The 20,939-nt window shown below is 33.0% G+C and overlaps 1 protein-coding gene and 1 non-coding gene across 2 annotated transcripts in view; both read right to left on the bottom strand.

The window, feature by feature from the left end:
• The window catches only part of SLC25A21 (solute carrier family 25 member 21), a 989,784-nt gene that overhangs the window by 579,911 nt on the left and 388,934 nt on the right, over window positions 1–20,939 (bottom strand). The gene's annotated exons all lie outside the window — the stretch shown is intronic.
• Window positions 4,110–4,214, bottom strand: LOC130456590 (U6 spliceosomal RNA). The gene has a single exon (XR_008915661.1). It is a non-coding gene; the product is annotated as a U6 spliceosomal RNA (small nuclear RNA).

Genomic DNA, 20,939 nt, shown 5'->3' with positions numbered 1-20,939 from the left:
GAAATCAAGGTAATTATTAAGAAAATTTTTGTTCAACTATATGGCAATAAATATGATAATCTAGGTGAAATGGGTAAATATTTACAAAAATATAAAGTGCCTAGATTAAGAAAAGAGAAAATAGAATACTTAAACAATACCATCTCAGAAAAAGAAATTGAATAACCATCAAGGAACTCCCTAAGAAAAAAATCCCCAGGACCAGATGGATTCACAAGCAAATTCTATGAAACATTTAAAGAACAACTAATCCCAGCACCATACAAATTATTAGACAAAATAAACAAAGAAGAAATCTTACCGAATTCTTTTTATGACACAAATATGGCATTGATTCCAAAGCCAGGCAGACCAAAACCAGAGAAAGAAAATCACAGACCCATCTCCTTAATGAACATAGATGCAAAATTCTTAAATAGAACACTAGCAAAAAGACTCCAGCAAGGTGAGATTGCCTTTATATTTTTTGGTACTGTTAATTTGATTCTTTTCTTTCTTTTTAAATTAGATTTAGCACTATATTATTTAATTTTATTTGTTTTTACAAAGTACCAGATCTTGGTGTTATTTATTAGTTCAATAATTCATTTACTTTCAATTTTATTAATTTCTCCTTTATGTTTACGATTTCCAATTTGATTATTAATCTAGGGATTTTTCCATTTGTTCTCTTTCCATTTTTTAGTTGAAAGCTTGAAAGTTGAAAGTTAAGTTGAAAGTTGAAAATTTAATTCATTGATCTCCTCCCTCTTTGTTTTGTTGACATAGGCACTCAGCGATATAAATTTTCACATAAGAACTGCTTTGGCTGTATCCCAAAGATTTTGATATGTTGTCTCTTCAATGTCATTTTCTTTAGTGAAATCAGTAATAGTTTCTATGATTTGATTTTTGACCCACCAGTTTTGAAGAATTAGATTATTTAAGTTTAATTCATTCTAAATTTGCCCCTCCATGAACCCTTATTAATTATACATTAAGAACAATAATTAATTATACATAAATATATTATGCATGATCTTAAAAGTTGCATTTATTATTTCTGCTTTTCTGCATTTGTTTGAAATGTTTTTATGTCCTCGCCAATATTTTTATATGTACCATTTGCTGCTGAAAATAAGGGTATATTCCTTTTTATCCCTGTTCATTTTTATCAAGATATCTATTAACTCTAATTTATCCAACATTTCATTTACTACCTTTATATCTTTCATATTTATTTTTTTTGTTTGATTTATATAGTTCTGATAGGGGAAAGTTGAGATCCCCTACTAGTATGGTTTTACTATCTATTTCCTCCTTAAGCTTCTTTATGTTCTCTTTTTAAAATTTGGATGCTATACCATGCATAAATGTTTAGTATTGATATTACTCCATTGTTTTTAGTATTTTTAGTAAAATGTCATTTCCCTCATAATTTCATTTAATTAGACCAATTTCTTTTTTATTTTTATTTTATTTAATTAGATGATTTAGAATAATTTTCCATGGTTACAAGACTCATATTCCTTCCCTCCCCTCTCCCTAACCCTCTCTCATATCTGATGCATGATTCAGCTGGCTTTAATATGTGACATCGATCAAGACCCATTTCCTTATTATTAATATTTGCACTAGGGTGATCTTTTAGAGTCCACTTTCACAGTCATAGCCCCATTGACCCATGTGATCAAGCAGTTGTTTTTCTTTTGTCTTTCTTTTCCCACAGTTCTTTCTCTGGATATGGATAGCATTCTTTCTCATATGTTCCTCCAAATAGTTCTGGATCATTGCATTGCTACTAGTAGAGAAATTTATTGTATTTGATTTTACCACAGTGTATCAGTCTCTGTGCATAATGTTCTCTGGGTTCTGCTCCTTTCACTCTGCATCACTTCCTGGAGGTTGTTCCAGTTCCCATGGAATTCCTCCAGTTCATTATTCTTTTGAGTACAATAGTATTCCATCACCAACATATTCCACAATTTGTTCAGCCATTCCCCAATTGAAGGGCAACCCCTCATTTCCAATTTTTGTCATGACCAAGAGTGCAGCTATGAATATTCTTCTACAAGTCTTTTTCCTTATTATCTCTTTAGGGTTCAAACCCAGCAGTGCTATGGCTAGATCAAAGGGCAGATAGTGTTTTAGCACCCTATGGGCATAGTTCCAAATTGCCTTCCAGAATGGTTGGTTCAGTTCACAACTACACCAGCAATGCATTAATGTCCCAATTGTGCCACATCCCCTCCAATATTTATTACTTTCCTTTGCTGTCATGTTAGCCAATCAACTAGGTATGAGGTGATATCTCAGAGTTGTTTTGATTTGCATTTCTCTGATTATAAGACAGTTAGAACATTTTTTCATGTGCTTATTAATAGTTTTTATTTCTTTATCTGAAAATTGCCTTTTTATTTCCCTTGCCCATTAATCAACTGGGGAATGGATTGATTTTTTTTTGTACAATTGATTTAGTTCCCTATAAATATGAGTGATTAGACACTTGTGATTAGTCAGAGGTTTTTGTTATGAAGATTGTTTCCTAATTTGGTGCTTCCCTTCTAATTTTGACTGCATTGGTTTTTTTTGTACAAAAACTTTTTAATTTGATGTAATAAAAATTATCTATTTTGCATTTTGTAATTTTTTCTAACTCTTCCTTGATCTTAAAATCTTTCCTTTCCCAAAGATCTTACAAGTATACATTCTGTGTTCACCTAATTTACTTATTGTTTTCTTTTTGATGTTCAAATCATTCACCCATTCTGAGTTTATCTTAGTATAGGGTGTGAGATGTTGATCAAAACCTAATCTCTCCAATTGTTTTCCAATTTTCCCAGCAGTTTTTGTCAAATAGTGAATTTTTTCCCAAAAGCTGGGATCTTTGGGTTTATCATAGACTGTCTTACTGAGGTCACTTACCCCAAGTATATTCCACTGATCCTCCTTTCTGCCTCTTAGCCAGTACCATATGATTTTGATGACCACTGCTTTATAGTACATTTTGAGATCTGGGATTGCAAGGCCACCTTTCTTTGCATTTTTTCCATTATTTCCCTGGATATCTTTGATCTTTTGTTCTTCCAAGTGAACTTTGTTATGGTTTTTTCTAATTCTATAAAAAAAGTTCTTTGGTAGTTTTATGGGTATGGCATCAAATAAGTAAATTAGTTTGGGTAGGATTATCATTTTTATTATGTTAGCTCATACTACCCATGAGCAATTAATGTTTTTCCAATTATTTAGATCTAGTTTTAATTGTGTGGAGAGTGTTTTGTAGTTGTATTCATATAGTTCCTGTGTTTGTCTCGGGAGATAGATTCCTAAGTATTTTATACTGTCTGTGGTGATTTTAAAGGAAATTTCTTGTTCTAATTCTTGCTGCTGTGATGTGTTGGAAGTATATAGAAATGCTGATGATTTATGTGGGTTTATTTTGTATACTGCAACTTTACTAAAGTTGTTGATTATTTCCACTAGTTTTTTTAGTTGATTCTCTATGATTCTTTAAGTAAACCATCATATCATCTGCAAAGAGTGATATCTTGGCCTCCTCGTTGCCTATTTTAATACCTTCAATTTCTTTTTCTTCTCTAATTGCTACTGCTAGTGTTTCTAGTACAATGTTAAATAGTAAAGGTGAAAATAGGCATCCTTGTTTCAGTCATGATTTTATTGGGAATGCTTCTAATTTATCCCTGTTGCAAATGATGTTTGCCGGTGGTTTTTAATATATGCTGTTTATTATCTTTAGAAAATGCCCATCTATTTCTATGCTTTCTAGTGTTTCCAATAGGAATGGGTGCTGTATTTTGTCAAAGGCTTTTTCTGCATCTATTGAGATAAACATGTGATTAATTAGACCAATTTCTACTTTAGTTGATGAATAATAAATTCTGCTCCAACCTTTTACCTTGAATCTGTGTGTGTCACCCTGCCTCAAGTGTGTTTATTGTAAACAACATATAGTAGGATTCTGGTTTTTAATCCACACCATTTAATGGGCAAGTTCACCCCTTTCACATTCAGCTTTATCATTACTATCTGTGTATTTCCCTTCATCCTATTATTCCCTTTATATCCTTCTCTATTTCCTTTTTCTCTGTTCCCCCTCACTGTTATTTTGCAAAAATATGGAACACTTCACAGATCTGTATGTCATCCTTGAGCAGGGACCATGCAGATCTTCTCTGTATCATTCCAATTTTTTAGTATATTGCTGCTGAAGCAAGCACTGAAGAGCAGAAATTAATGAATTGCTAAAAATCTGGAAGGAAATTTGGAAATCCTTAAAGAATTAAAAATCTACAGTTATTCCAAACTCTAAACACACTATCTAAAAATGAAAGAGATGGTAAAAATAATGCCAAGATGTTGAATGATCTTGAAAAAAGTAATGAGTATGCTTAAAATGGAATTTTAAAGCCCTTTTTGAGACTTTTAGTACAAATCCAATTAAACCAAAATTGATGTTTTAAATTAATACAGCATATGTTATAACAATTATGAATTATTGTATGCTTTCATAATAAATGACAGAGTATAAGTGTACCCCAGATATAAGTGCTTCATTTGCAAATTTCATGTGCATATTTCAGTAACCCTAAGAATTCTGATCTGAGTCAAAGAATTATTGTTGCTTTCCTGGTAAAGACTTGAAGATTTCTGCTCTTAATTTGAGTGTAAGCAAAACAACTGTAAGTTTACTGTATCTTATGCACATATCTTTCATGTATTCATCTTTATCTATTCTCCCTTAAAATGTGTGATGTTTGAGAGCTCACTGTTTTTCCTTTTCTTCATACACCCCCCCACTAAGTACAGTGTTTATTATATAGCAATCATTTATTAAATGCTTATTGACTGATTGGTTTCTGCTAACTGAAAGGGAGTGGTGAGAACAACTATCTCCTTGGGTCATTTGAGCCAAACAACAACCCTATGAGGGTAGATCCCTGTTTTCTAACTATGAGAGAGTTTAAGTGACTTGCCAGGGTCACCCAACTTCTATCAGAAGTTAGGTTTTTGTACAAAAAATCAAGCCATTCTCCAATTGATAAATGGGCAAGGGACATGGATAGGCAGTTCTCAGATAAAGAAATCAAAACTATGAATAAGCACATGAAGAAGTATTCTAAATCTCTTATAATCAGAGAGATGCAAATCAAAACAACTCTGAGGTATCACCTCACACCTAGTAGATTGGCTAACATAACAGCAAAGGAAAGTAATGAATGCTGGAGGGGATGTGGCAAAGTAGGGACATTAATTCATTGCTGGTGGAGTTGTGAACTGATCCAACCATTCTGGAGGGCAATTTGGAACTATGCCCAAAGGGCGACAAAAGAATATCTACCCTTTAATCCAGCCATAGCACTGCTGGGTCTGTACCCCAAAGAGATAATGGACAAAAAGACTTGTACAAAAATATTCATAGCTGCACTCTTTGTGGTGGCCAAAAACTGGAAAACGAGGGGATGCCCATCAATTGGGGAATGGCTGAGCAAATTGTGGTATATGTTGGTGATGGAATACTATTGTGCTAAAAGGAATAATAAAGTGGAGGAGTTCCATGGAGACTGGAACAACCTCCAGGAAGTGATGCAGAGCGAGAGGAGCAGAACCAGGAGAACATTGTACACAGAGACTAATACACTGTGTTATAATCGAACGTAATGGACTTCTCCATTAGTGGCGGTGTAATGTCCCTGAACAATTTGCATGGATCTAGGAGAAAAAAACACTATTCATAAGCAAAGGATAAACTATGGGAGTGGAAACACCGAGGAAAAGCAACTGCCTGAATACAGCGGTTGAGGGGACATGACAGAGGGGAGACTCTAAATGAACACTCTAATGCAAATATTATCAACATAGCAATGGGTTCAAATCAAGAAAATATGTAATGCCCAGTGGATTTATGTGTCGGCTATGGGGGTGGGGGGTGGGGAGGAAAAGAATATGATCTATGTCTTTAATGAATAATGCTTGGAAATGATCAAATAAAATATAATTTTAAAAAAAGAAGTTAAGTTTTAACTCTGGTCTTCATGACTCTAAGGTTAGCATTCTCTTTTACTATGCCACCTATCTATCTATGCTAAACAGTTCCTTGCTAGTGTATTATTATGAAAATTATATTTCTATTCATGCATAGGTTAGAAAATAGGACCATTATATTTCTATATCAGTCAAGAGAATATCAAACACAAAACAATGTTAATAGGCTAGCTTATTAGTCCAAAAATATCTATAATCATTCCATTATAAAAGATATAGCATAATAATAATAGTTCAGTATGTCTTTGGGAAGACCTGCATTTTAACTCTGTCCCTTAATTAGAACAATCATTTTATCTAACTGTGCAATGGTTCAACATAAAGTAAAAAGAAAAGAAAATTAGTATGATAGCCCCTTGTCCAAGGATTATTTCTATCAGAACTTTATGGAACACAAAGAATACCATGTCCGCATCTTTTTGTGTCATGAACTGCTTTGACAGTCTGGTGAAGCCTATGACATCCTTCTTAAAATATTTTAAATACATAAAATAAAATACAAAAATAACAAAGGAAACAAATTGTGTTGAAATTTATTAATTAAAATATTTCTATTCCTTATCCTACTTTAAGTTAGAGCTTTTTCCTGGAATTTTTGGGATACTAGTTAAATTTTGGTTTATAAAATTATACTCATAATTGCAGTCTCATGTTGAAAATGCTAGAAAGTGCTCTTTAAGTTTAGAGAGACAATAACAAGTTCAAATCTAGATCATTTGTAAGTAAAGGAAGAATCAATACTTGGGCCCAAAGATGAAAGGAAGGAGAGAGTAAAACCTGAAGATAAGCAACTTCTAGGAATTCAAGAATTCCTGTAAAAATTTTCTGTATCTTCACCATCTTGCACTGTGCTGGTGGGGATTAGAGGAAGAGAATTCACACCTTAGATTCGCAATCAGCTGAAGAATCCAAAAATCAATCTACATTTACATTTTATGGTATGTGCTTAGGTTATTTAAAAAAATTCTTTAATTATACTATTGTTTTAAAACCAACTCTGGTTTTAAAACTGTTCATTTCTCCAAGTTAAGGGAAAAATATTTTTCTCTTAAAATGTCATCAGTGATAACTTTTATTTTTTCCCTTAAATCAGACTTCTTAAAGGCTGATAATTTTTGCAATGGAATTACCACTTATTAAACCAAACCTTTATATAAGTAGGAAATGCCAATAAAACTGGCTACTAAAATGCCAATTAAATTAACTTTTACCATGCTTACCAATCAGTAAATTTTTAGCTTCTGAACCCTATGATTATTGTCAGATCTCTGAAGACTTATTATTATCTTCAACTTTCCTGAATAGATGATAAGTAATTATTAGACATTTAAAGCAGGAAAAATGTGGGAATGGTTTTTATTGTTACCTAAACATTGTCTAGTTTTGCTGATTCTTTTCTTCAAAGGATGGTACAATAATTTGGTCTTAAACTTATCAAGTCTGTGTAATAAATATAAGCAGTGTTTCCCCATTTGACATAAGCTGAATCATTATTCATTTTGATTTTCAATAATGACTGGGGGGAAAATGTTTGTTTTTCCATGCATTTTAATAACATTTTCATAAATTATCTTCCCAATAAAAAATAGAAAATGTAATTAATAATAATAGAAATTATGGTAATTCATATTTAAATAGTTATTTAGAAAGTACTCTCCACATAACTATTTTATGATGCAAGAAATTAAAGTAATGTCTCCTATTACAGATGAGGAGACTGAGGCTCATGCCCAAGTTCATATAATCTAAACTTAAATCTTAGGTTTTGTATTTAAGTCAGGGTTCTGATTAATAATTATTATAATTTATCCCTCCTACATTAAAAAGGCTCTTACAAGCTCACTGATAAGAAATATTTTGTAAAGGATTTTTGTAAAGGATTTTGCAAATGATCACAGTACAATCTATGAGTAAGAGTAGGTCAATTAGATGCAACTAGGGCAACTCTAATCCCTATATCAAGAGACTCGAAAGACACTGAAAACATTGTCAGATAGGAGGAAAAAATGACAACTGAAAGTTTGTCACTCCCTTTTTTATGGTTCAAAGAGTCATTGGCTATTCCAACTCAGTGGCCAACAAGGAGACTCTTCTTTGGTATGGAAGTGCCCATTCAGTGTTGACCAGGTAGAAGCAGCCAAATTGTCATCATTCCCAAAGCACCACAACTCTAACCAACCACATGAGGAGAACTAGAATAGTCAGGGAAGATCTACAAGTGTTATGGGCCTTCATTTGTCTTTTTCTCCTCCTGACTGGAGACCTTTTGAGTGCAGTTTTTGAACCTCTTGATGAGAGGTCAAGTAGAGGTGAGGTCTAGTTGTTCTACTTCTATCAATAGATTGGGTAGTGATCACTTCTATATGGAAGGATGGAGACTCAACTCAGCATCATGGTTTTTGGTCATTTCTTCTGCTCTGTGTGCCTGTGTATCTGTATGTGCTATAAATAGCCATGATAAATCCCATCTCAGAAAAAAAAAATTGAATAAACCATCAATAAATTTCCTGAGGAAAAAAAACCCAAGGCCAGATGGATTCACAACAGAATTCTATCAAATATTTAAAGAGCAATTAGTCTCAATACTTTGTAAAATATTTGGAAAAAATAGGCAGAGGAGTACTATCAAGTTCTTTTGAAGACACAAATATGGGTCTGTGACATAATCCAGGAAGAGCAAAAACCAAGAAAGAAAATTATATTTTCATTAATTTCATTAATGAATATATATATACAAAAATATTAAATAAAATAAAAGAAGACTATGGCAATATAGCAAAAGAATCATTCACTAAGACCAGGTGGGATTTATACCAAGAATGTAAGGCTGGTTTAGTATTAGGAAAACTATCAGCATAATTGAGCATATCAATAACCAAAATAAAAGAAATCACATAGTTATCTCAATAGATGCAGAAAAAGCTTTGGACAAAGTATAAATACCAAAAAAAATTTTTATAAAACTAGAACAAATAATGACAAAATTCATCAGGAAGAACAAAAGTTCAAGAATATCAAGGGGATTAATGAAAAAAAAAATGTGGATGGGGGCCTAGAAGTACCAGATCTCAAAGGGCACTATAAAGCAAAACAGTCTGGTTCTGGCTAAGAAATAGAATGGTAGATCAATGGAATAAATTATATAAACAATATACAAGGGTGAATGACCTTAGCAAACTAGTGTTTGATGAATCCAAAGATCCCAGCTTTTGAAATGAGAAATCACTCTTTAACAAAAACTGCTGTGAAAATTGGAAAACAATATGACAGAAACTAGGTATAAGGACTGAGATTTTACCTCATACTAATAAAAATGATTTTTTTCAAAAAGGAAAATGACAGCTATTAGAGAGGATGTAGGAAAACACTTGTACATTGTTGGTGGAATTTTGCATTTCCATTCTGGAAAGCAAGTGGGAGATGTTACCAAAGTAAGCCAAAATTACTAAATTATGTTCACATTTTGACCCAACTACACCACTTCTAGGCTATGCATCAAAGAAATCAAAGGAAGAAAAAAATTTTTTTTCAAAGCCTTTGCCTTCCTCCTTAGAATCAATACCATGTATTGCTTCCATGGCCAAAGTGGTAAGGGCTAAGCAATGAGGGTTAAGTGACTTGCCCAGAGTCATACAACTGAGAAGAGTCTGAGGCCAGATTTAAACCTAGGATCTCCTGTCTCTAGGCCTGGCTCTCAATCCATTGAGCTATCCAGTTGCCCCCAAGAATATATATATATATTTTTTTAATATTTATAGATTTTTGTTTGTGGTAGCCAAAAATTTAAAGTGAAGGGATATCCTCCTATTGAAAAATAGATAAATGTGCTGAATGCAATAGAATATTTTTATATTATAAGAAATGCTAAAATCAATAATTTCAGGGAAATCTGGGAAGAACTTGACAAATTATGAACTGATTCTGAGCAAAATGAGCAGAAATAAGAGAGCAATTTATAAAATGATAACAATATCACAGAGGAAAAAACAAATTTCAAAGATTTAGAATTCTGAGTAATTAAAAACAATGAGTCTGAAAGAATAAAGATGAATCATGCCACCTGCCTCCTAATAGGTGATTAACTTTAAATGCAGAGACAAACATTTTTGGACATGAATAATGTGGGGATTGGTTTTGCTGAACTATGCAATTATATATAGGCTTTTTTGTTTGCTTTGCTTTGCTTTCCTTTTTGCTCAGTGGTTTGTTAGGTGGTTGGAGGGATAGATTAATTTTTTAATGCTTGTCAAAAAAAAGAACTTATAAAATTAGGGGCTATAAGATATCTACACAAATGGAGATCAATATAGAAATCATAGCTCAGTTGATTCTGTAGCCTTATCAAAGGTGACAAATAAAAAAAGGAAAAAAGGAAAAGTCAATATGACAGAGCTTTATTACAAATTTTTTATTAAAAAAAAGAAGAAGAAGAAGAAACGAAAAAGGATTAAATAATTATTGTTAGATCCAAAGCCTATTTGACCCAAGTGGTAAAACAAAGATGACTTGTGGGAAAGAAAAGTTGTCTATAATAATGACCTCAAAAGGCAATGGATGATCCTCAACTAAATTTTTATTTTCTTTAATAGAGTCTTACAAATTAATTATGCATGACTTTAAATCCTTCTTTAAAAAATGAAATCAAATTTAGAAGCCTTTAAAAGAACCAGAATTTAGAGTAAGAGAATGCTCTTGGTTCAAATTAGAATTTTTCAAAATTGCAGAACAGAAAGAAAAATCAATGCACCATAAAGAATCTTGTGAGGAGAAATTTTCGGTAACCTTACATATCTAAAGCTCCCTTAGCAAGTCATGTTGATTTATATTAGATAAACCTCATATTTTCCCATCCTATATATACAATCCAAAACAAAACTGTAAAGATAAATTTTAGAAGCCAAAACTTTGTCACAAATCTTTACTACTTTTTAAAAATAACTAATGAAAACCACACAAAACAAGCAAACTCTAGCTCCCCACCCTCAGGAGGTGAAGCTATAAAAGAAAAGGGGGGAAAAGGCTTTTAAAGTGTATGATACATAAATTTCTTTCTTTTTTTTAAACAATGTTCCTCTCTGGTATGAAGAGGTTTATATGTTCATTTGCAACCACTAGAGCCCAACTACATACTCAGAAATCTTTAGACATTTTTTCTTCCCACTACAGCCAAGAATATTTATATTAAAAAAAAAGAAAAAGGGGAATCTCTTGTACCCATAACCTCCAATTTTAAAATGCCCTTAAAATCCCTTTCAACTGAAGTTCCTTTAACAAGTCCCCTGAGCCCTGAAACATGAAACTCTACATTTATTTCATAGTGAGAATAAAAACATGGAGATAAGACTTAAATACTTCCATATTTTCATCTAGGATCATTGATTATCAACATATAGTGTGATGACACATATTTACCAATGTTTGAACATTGTTTAATTTTGCAGGCTCCTTCTAAGGTGTGAATTTTCAAGGAATTGACCCTAAACACCTGAATTTAATGTATTTTGAACTATCAAATGACTTTGAAGATTTGTTAATGCTTATAATACCTGTTTTATGTTCAGCAGCAAATTGATGATGGAATAACCTACCCCCTGGTGGTCAGTCTTTCATATTTCATGTTCTTATAATAAAGTAATTTTTCTACCATCTTCACTAGCATTAATTAAAGTGGCAATATGATGTTTTCTAATGACATCTTGTTCTGTTCCACTCAGGCCCTTGATGAACCAAGTCAATGCTTCACTGCTCTCTAGTCTTGTCTCCTTGTTCTTTAATAATTTGCCATACTTCAACAATGAGTTAATCCCACCACCTATTTCCTTTGTCCCCATGCTTCTGATTAGAGGAGGAAGATATCCTAAAATTTCACTGATTGAATACACTATAAAGATATGTTATATAATCTTAACTGAGTCCTTAATACAGCAAAGGAATCATTCTACTTTTTTCTAATTGATTTGATATCCAACTTTCTGCAGTTTCTATTCCAAACTTTGTCTCTTCTCAAGTCTCCTCCACCCACCCCTCCCCATCCCAGCTCATCTCAAGGCTTCATAAACTACTATCCAAATAGATTCAAGACTATTTGCTAAAATCTTCCTCTTCTCCCCTTCTTGTCTTTCATTATTCAGGCATCTTCCATTCCTATCTCCTTTTCTCTGGTTTCAAATAAAGAGGCCAACTCCTCTAAAAATACTAATGATCCTATTTTGATTTTATCTGTCATATTGTACCCAGTATCACTCCCACTCTTTTCAATTTCCTTTCTATCTATGTGGGCTCCCTTCTTGATGCCATTTATAAAAAAATATATCATTTGATCTTACCAACCCTGTTTTATATTATATTATGTTTCTCCTCTCTTTCTTTGCTAAACTTGTTCAGAAAGGCATCTATAAATCAGGTGAATTCACTTCTTCCCTTCTAATTCTCATATGAACCTTCTACAATCCACAGCTTCCAACCTTATCATTCAACTAAAACCATTCTAACTATGAATATTTCTTGTGAGGATTTTTTATTTTCTTTTTTCTTCTCAATTGTTGGGCATGAGGTGGCTGGTAGATAAGGAGTATATTGTAAACTCTCCATACAGTTAAAACTAGATCTAAACAATTGGAAAAACATTGATTGCTTATGGGTGGGATGAGCTAACATAATAAAAATGACAATCCTATCCAAATTAATTTACTTACTTAGTGCCATACCCAGTGAAGTACCAAAAAACTTCATTACTGAATTAGAAAAAAACATAACTAAGTTCATTTGGAAGAACAAAAGATCAAGGATATCCAGGGAAATCATGAAAAAAAAATGCAAAGGAAGGAAGACTTGCAGTCCCAGATCTCAAACTATACTATAAAGCAGTGGTCATCAAAACAATTTGGTACTGGCTAAGAGACAGAAAGGAGGATCAGTGGAATAGACTTGGGGTAAGTGACCTCAGCAAGTCTATGACAAACCCAAAGACCCCAGATTTAGGGGCAAATGTTTTTGATAAAAACTGTTGGGAAAATTGGAAGAGAGTGTGGGAGAGATTAGGTTTGGAACAACACCTCACATCGAACACCAAGATAAATTCAGAATGGATAAATGACTTGAATATAAAGAAGGAAACTATAAGTAAATTAGGCAAACACAGAATAGTATTCATATCAGACCTTTAGGAAGGGGAAAGATTTTAAAACCAAACAAGACTTAGAAATAGTCGCAAAATGTAAAATAAATAATTTTGACTACATCAAATTAAAAAGGTTTTGTACAAACAAAACCAATGTAACCAAAATCAGAAGGGAAGCAACAAATTGAGAAACAATCTTCATAACAAAAACCTCTGACAAAGGTTTAATTACTCAAATTTACAAAGAGCTAAATCAATTGTACAAAAAAATCAAGCCATTCTCCAATTGATAAGTGGGCAAAGGACATGAATAGGCAGTTTTCAGTTAAAGAAATCAAAACTATTAATAAGCACATGAAAAAGTGTTCTACATCTCTTATAATCAGAGAGATGCAAATCAAAACAACTCTGAGGTATCACCTCACACCTAGCAGATTGGCTAACAGGCCAGCAAAGGAAAGTAATGAATGCTGGGAGGGGATGTGGCAAAGTTGAGACATTAATTCATTGCTGGTGGAGTTCTGACTTGATCCAACCATTCTGGAGGGCAATTTGGAACTATGCCCAAAGGGCGATAAAAGACTGTCTGCCCTTTGATCCAGCCATAGCACTGCTGGGTTTGTACCCCAAAGAGATAATAAGGAAAAAGACTTGTACAAGAATATTCATAGCTGCTCTCTTTGTGGTGGCCAAAAATTGGAAAATGAGGGGATGCCCTTCAATTGGGGAATGGCTGAACAAATTGTGGTATATGTTGGTGATGGAATGCTATTGTGCTAAAAGGAATAATAAAGTGGAGGAATTCCATGGAGACTGGAATAAACTCCAAGAAGTGATGCAGAGCAAAAGGAGCAGAACCAGGAAAACATTGTTCACAGAAACTGATACACTGTGGTACAATTGAACATAATGAACTTCTCCATTAGTGTCAATGCAATGTCCCTGAACAATCTGCAAGGATCTAGGAGAAAAAACACAATCCACAAGCATAGGACAAACTGTGGGAGTAAAAACACCAAGGAAAGGCAACTGCTTGACTACAGGGTTTTAAGGAATATGATTGAGGAGAGACTCTAAATGAACACTCTAGTGCAAATACCAACAACATGGAAATGGGTTTGAATCAAGGACTCATGTGATACCCAGTGGAATGACGTGTAGGCTATGGGAGGGGAGGCAGAAGGGAGGGGAGGAAAAGAAAATGATCTTTGTTTCCAATGAATAATGTTTGAAAATTACCAAATAAAATAATCTTTAAAAGTAAAAAAAAAGTATATTTTAATTTTTAAAAATTATATTGAAATTCTAAAATAAAATGATCCAATCTACTAATTGTGTGCAGAGCATTATCAAGGTTGTATAATGGGATCTCTTTTCTTTCTTTACAGACTCATTTGATTATCTCATCAATTCTTCTAGGTTTAATTAATATCTCTATGCATATGATTCACACACCTACAAATCTAGCTTTATTCTCTCCCCAAGCTCCAGGCACTTATAACTAACTGCTTAAGGAATATTTCAAACTGAAGTCTCATAGGAAGTCCCCTCAAGGAATTACCAAAACTCCTTTTCTTTCTCCACAGATACTTTCCTCTTTCAAATTATCCTTATTTCTGTTGAGAATACAACCATCCTTACTAAGTTCATCATCTAAGAGATATTCTTGACCATCTAATGGTTTTTCTTGATTTTGTACTTCCTTCATCTCATACATTTAGTTATATACTACTTTTGGTGGGAGGGGGAATCTCTCTTCAAAATCTCTAAAATCTGTTCTTTTTCCTCTACTTACACAGTCACTACTTACTTACTTACTTCCTTACTTACTTACTTACACTACTTACACAGTTCAAACTCATATTATCTCTCACCTGGACTATTGAAGAACTTTAATTTATCTTCCTGACTCAAGTCTCAACCATTTCCAACCCAATAACTGATTAACTTTTTGACAGGTACTATGAAGCCTTGAATATGATAGTATTACTTTCCTAAACAAATTTAACCTTATGGAAAATGGATTAAAGTTGGTGGGAAAATTGTGTAAGCAGAGAATTAAATCATTAAATCAAATAATTACATCATGTAAATCACAAAATAGGACATTTCTTAAGATGTGGTCTCATTAACTGGAAGAAAAGCTTGTGATAAAATTGTTGAGTTTTATAGATTTAAACCAACATGAATATGTTTATATTTTCCTCATGGTAAATCATGAAAGGGAACGCATTCCTTTATTAATAATTACAGATTCATATTTTAGGATCAGCCAACTCTTCCTTGGAGGTGAACTATTTAATCTATCTTTTCTTAAAACCCACTCTATTAATTTTAATGGATGTCATTAACTGATTCTTGAAATACGATTGGTTGCTATAGCCTTTTCTCACACACTAACTCTGCACTGGGTATTTTGGTTCAAAGGAGAAAAGACTGGACAGTCTATAAGGACATCTCATTTTTATTCCTCCCTTTTCATTGCTGCCATTAAACCTCAATTGCAAATACTAAGCTGCTAAGATAATAAGCATTAAAACCTTTCTTTCTCCATTTCAGTATACTTGACTTTGTAATGCAAATAAAAGTAACAGACTTTCTCCACCTACATCTTGTGTGCTCTCCTGAAATAAGAATCTGATGCTGGCACTGTAGTATAGGGCAAAGAGAAGAGAATTTTGAGTAAAATAACCTGTTTTGTTCTTAGATTCATCAACTCATCTCTGGTTTGTGCTTCTATTTCCTCTCATCTAATTCTCTTATGAACCCTTTACAATCTATCTTCCAATCTCATCTTTCAACTAAATCTACTCTAATAACTGCCATTGTGCTTTTCTCCTAACATACTCAGTGAACCAAGGTTTAACTAGATTAATTGCTTTGTCCACAATACCATAAGTATCATGCAGAAGAGTTAAAACAATGTACTCTTTTTCTTAGTCAAGAACTCTATTCATTCTGCCATGTTGCCTCTATAATTTCTTTTCAAACTAGAAACAATTCATTTTCCTTCACTGTACCTGAGTCTCTACATCTTTAAAGTGGCTGCTTCATCTTATTTCTAAGCTCTATTCTAACTTTTATGATCCTATAAATATAAATAACTATTCCTGCAGGTGGATTCAAGATGGTGAATTAAGGCAGGAATTCCCTGAGTTCTTCCAAATTTACCTCAAAACAAATTTTAAAAATACCTCAAAACTAAATCTGGAATGGTAGAATCAACAAAACCTTAAAATCAGATGATTTTCCTTCCCAAGACAACTTAGAAAGTCAGCAGAAAAGGTCTGTCTCACTGGTGTAGGAGGGGAGACCAGTGGAATGAAAGCAGCATCAGGCAAACCATTCTCCATTTCCCCCAGCACAGACAGGCCTGTATCTAGGGCCCTATACCACCCCACCCACACACTTCCTTTGCAGCCAGGTTGCAGTCAAGTTCTCATGCTCCCACTGCAAAAAGCTTAGAATAATACCTCCTCAGCTCAACCTTAAAATAAAACTAAAAGTCACAAAGTGAAATGTGAAATGAGGAAAAACAACAAAAAAATAAAGTTACTCTGGTGACTAGGTAAATCAAAACATAAACTCATATTATAATAAAATAAATCTGGAGGCTTTATTACTAAATTTATGAGGATTTATTAGTAAAGAGAGAGGTGATAGAAGAGAGAGTTTAGAGCTTTTCTAACTTTAGGGAAAGATCCAATTCTCTATTGCAGTCAACCTCCAAACCTCAGTCATCAGAGACAGAGAGATAAGAGGGAGAGCAAGGAGCTAGCCCAGGGACTAAGTTAGTTCCAGAGTGGAAGTAAGGAAACCTACTCCACTTCCCAAGCTGGCTTTTCAAAACCTCTCACTTCTTCTCCCTTTCGTTGACCACTGCCTTTCAAGCATCATGTTGTCTGCCTTTCTATGGTGACATTACACTGGACTATCAGGCCTCACATCAGGCTGTCAGATTATTAGACAAGACATGTGACTCTGTGATTCCCATGTCCCACCACTGTGGTGTTGGGGAATGGAAATATTTTATTTCACATACTCGGAAGAGGACAGTAATATCAAAATAACTAGAAAAATGTAAAATGGTGTCAGGAAGACTAGAGGGCACAAAAGAGATTTTAAAACTCAAATAAGACAGGTTGAAGAAATATGAGTGATGAAAGGTGAGTGATGCAAGAGAAACGTGAAAAAATAGAGTTAAAGCACTTAGTAAAAGAAGTACAAAAATGGGAAAAGATGTATAAATTTTATTGAAGAAAACAACTTCTTAAAAACTGACCAAATAGAAAAGGAGGCATAAAAATTCATTGAAGAAAATATTTTTTTAAATAGCAGAATTGGCCAAATGTAAAAGAAGTTATAAAAGTTCAATGAAAGCAATCACTTCTTTTTTTAAACCCTTACCTTCCATCTTAGAATCAATACTGTGTATTGGTTCTAAGGCAGAAGAGTGGTAAGGACTGGACAGTGGAGTCCAGGGTCACAGAGCTAGGAAATTTCTGAGGCCAGATTTGAACCTAGATCCTCCCATCTCTAGGCTTGGCTCTCAATCCACTGAGCCACCCAACTGCCACCGAAAACAATCACTTCTTAAAACTTAGAATTGGTCGAATTGAAACTAATGACTCTATGAGACATTAAGAAACAAATTTTAAAAATAAAAAAGAAACTGAGAAGAAAATACAAACTCCCTCATTGGAAAAACAACCAACCAGAAAATAAATCCAGGATAGATAATTTAGGAATGATTGAAATACCTAAAAGCCATAATAATAATAAAAAAAAGAACCTGGACTGTTGTATTATAAGAAATTAACAAGGAAAATGCACTTGATATTCTTGAAAAGGAGGGCAAAATGGGCATTGAAAGACTTTCCCAATCACTTCCTAAAAGAAATCTCAGAAGAAAAATTCCCAGGAATATTGCAGTCAAATTCCAGAGTTCCCAGGCCAAATATAAAATACTATAAGCAGCCAAAAAGAAACAATTCAAATATTGTGGAGCCATAGACAGATTTAGTATCTTCTACATGAAAGAATCAGAGGTCTTAGAAAATAAAGGTAAAGGAATTAGGATTATACCAGGAATCACCGACACAGAGAAAGTGAATATAATAATCCTTCAGGGTAAAAATGGCTATTTAATGATATAGAGGGCTTTCAAGTATTCATGATGAAAACACAAGAGCTAAAGAGAGCATCTCATTTTTCAAATACAAAACTGAAGAGAAGCATGGAAAAGTAAATAGAAAAGAGAAAACACAATGGATTTCATAATGTTAAACTATTTATATTTCTACATGGGAAGATGATACTCATAACTCTTAAGAACTTTATCACTATTAGGTTACTTAGAAGGAGTATAACTACATAAACAGAGGGCATGGGAGTAAGTTGATTACGATGAGATGATATCCAAATTCATGTATATGCACTTGTATAAGTGGAATTGTTACCTGTCCTAAGTTGTCAAATGCCTATTGCAAAGTGATAAAAAAGAAAATAGCAGAACATGAGATAGAATTCATAAAAGAAAAGGGATAAATTAACTATGGGAAAGGAATACTTTGAAAAAGGCTAGTACATGGGATTTAGGAGCTCTAGTCCATCACTATAATCTTATCAGCAATAAATTTTGATATTTAACCATTTAATATTTGCAGATTAAATTAATTGTATTCCATTCTTAAGATATAAATGCTACATAGTGCCAAAATTATGCCTACAAATCACGCTTTTGTGTATAATTGAGGGAATAGCTGCCTGGGGGATTTGAATCTTAACAGCTGCTGAAATAAGTAAGCCTTTGTATTAAATGAGATTTCTAAATTTTAGTCACAGGAATCTTTTTATCCTGACTAAAAAGAATAAAAGACATATTCTTATAGTCATTTTTAAGCTATTTGGAAATTGTTTAAATCTGGAGTTTTATTCCTTGTTATTGGCAGCAAAATTCACTTAAAATATTGCACAAGCCATTGGAGCATTACTACAATTACTACATTACAACTATTCTTAAGATTTTCCACAAATCTTATCCTACATTGAGACAAAGAAAACCTGGATTTAATGTGAATAAATGATAAATGTGTATACATAAATATCTATTATAAAAACTTTTTTCTTCTTACTTTTGTCTTATTGTCTTGGTGTTCAATATATGCATGGAATTAATCACTATGGATATGGTATAAGTTTGATTGGAGCAATAAGATACCTTTCCTGAAAAAAAAAGAGTTATATTTCTAAAAACTAAATTCAATTCCCAGTAGAAAACAAATATGCCAACCTGCAGGGGGGTGAACATCAATCTACAAATAGAATAAACTGTTCTTTGGAATTAAAGAGATGAAAGTAAGAAGAACGTGCAGGACCAGATTATATGATTCACTATACAGAATTACTTCTACCATATTGCACTATTTCCTTCATGAAGTTTTAAGAGTGAGATATAACATAAAGTCCTGTTTCCCAAAAAAAGAAAAAATATTAAGGATAGACCAAGATCTACAAGTTCAATTTTTAAAAAATAAATGAAAGTGGGAGCTCAAAATTGGCCCTGCAGAAGCTTTTCCTCCAAAAATGACTTAGAGAGGATAAAGAATGAGGAATTAAGAATATAGTCCACTTAGGGTGACAAATTCAGAAATGACAACAGGATAGATAAAAAGGAAGAAATCCTAAAAAAATGGAAACCTCTTGAAGTAGTTAACTAAAATATTTTACTTTCTTTAAAAAAAACACAGCATACTAATGTTGGGCTTGGCTGGAAACTATAGGAAATAAAAATTATTTTAATTTTATAATATGTTTTCATTGTACTATAGAAAAATTTTGATATGACACATATACAGATGAACAAATAGCTTCATGAGTAATATGGAAATGATAGCTTACATGGTTATTGTAAAGCACTTTTTCAGAGAATGTAATAGAATGTAAGCTCTTCAGGGGAAGACTGTTTCCTTTTAGCTAGCATTACTACCAATCAATCAACATTGACTGAGCATCTACTACATGCCAGGAACTGAGGACCTTGATGCATTTTTATTGAACTGAATTTTTTTTTTTTTTGCGGGTAGGAGGCACAGTAGATAGAATGCTCATTTTAGAGTCAGGAAGACCTGACTTCAAATTGAGCCTCAGACACATAAACTGTGTGACCTTTAGCAAGTGAGTTAACCTGTTTGTCTCAGTGTTATCATCTGTAAAATGGGAAAAATAATAGCTCCTACTTCTTAATGTTGTGAGGTTCAAATGACATAACTGTAACATGCTTAGTACTATGTAAATATTAGTACTATGTAAATATTATTCCCATATTTTTCATTTGATTTCTTAGAAGAACCTTGTGCAAAATAAGTAGTATAAGTTTTACTATCAATTTTTAGATGAGGAAACCGAGGATTGAAGCAATTAAGTGATTCCAAGTTAACATAGCTAAAGATCAAAGTAGTCTTTTTTCTCTGAGTTTATTGTTCTTTACTTGACACTGGATCCATTTAGGAAATTTTTTATGATGTTAAAAAATGTATCTTTCCAAAAAAGAGTCATAAGTGCCTTTGAACTAAATCTAAAGAAAAAATTAACAATCATAGATCAGGTGTTCAATTAAAGTAGGTTTTGTTCACACATACCTAAAAACATATGTAAATATATAGTCTCTACATATATATGATATGTTCATATATAATGAAATATTCATTTTGTGGTTTCTTAATGGTTATGTGGTAGCCACTTAGCTATAAAATCTAAGAACCTTATCAAGTGAATA

Source organism: Monodelphis domestica, chromosome 1 (genome assembly GCF_027887165.1).
Source record: "Monodelphis domestica isolate mMonDom1 chromosome 1, mMonDom1.pri, whole genome shotgun sequence".
Taxonomy (NCBI): Eukaryota; Metazoa; Chordata; class Mammalia; order Didelphimorphia; family Didelphidae; genus Monodelphis; species Monodelphis domestica.
The sequence above is the reverse complement of the archived record's forward strand: the minus strand, read 5'-3'. Positions and strand labels throughout refer to the sequence as shown.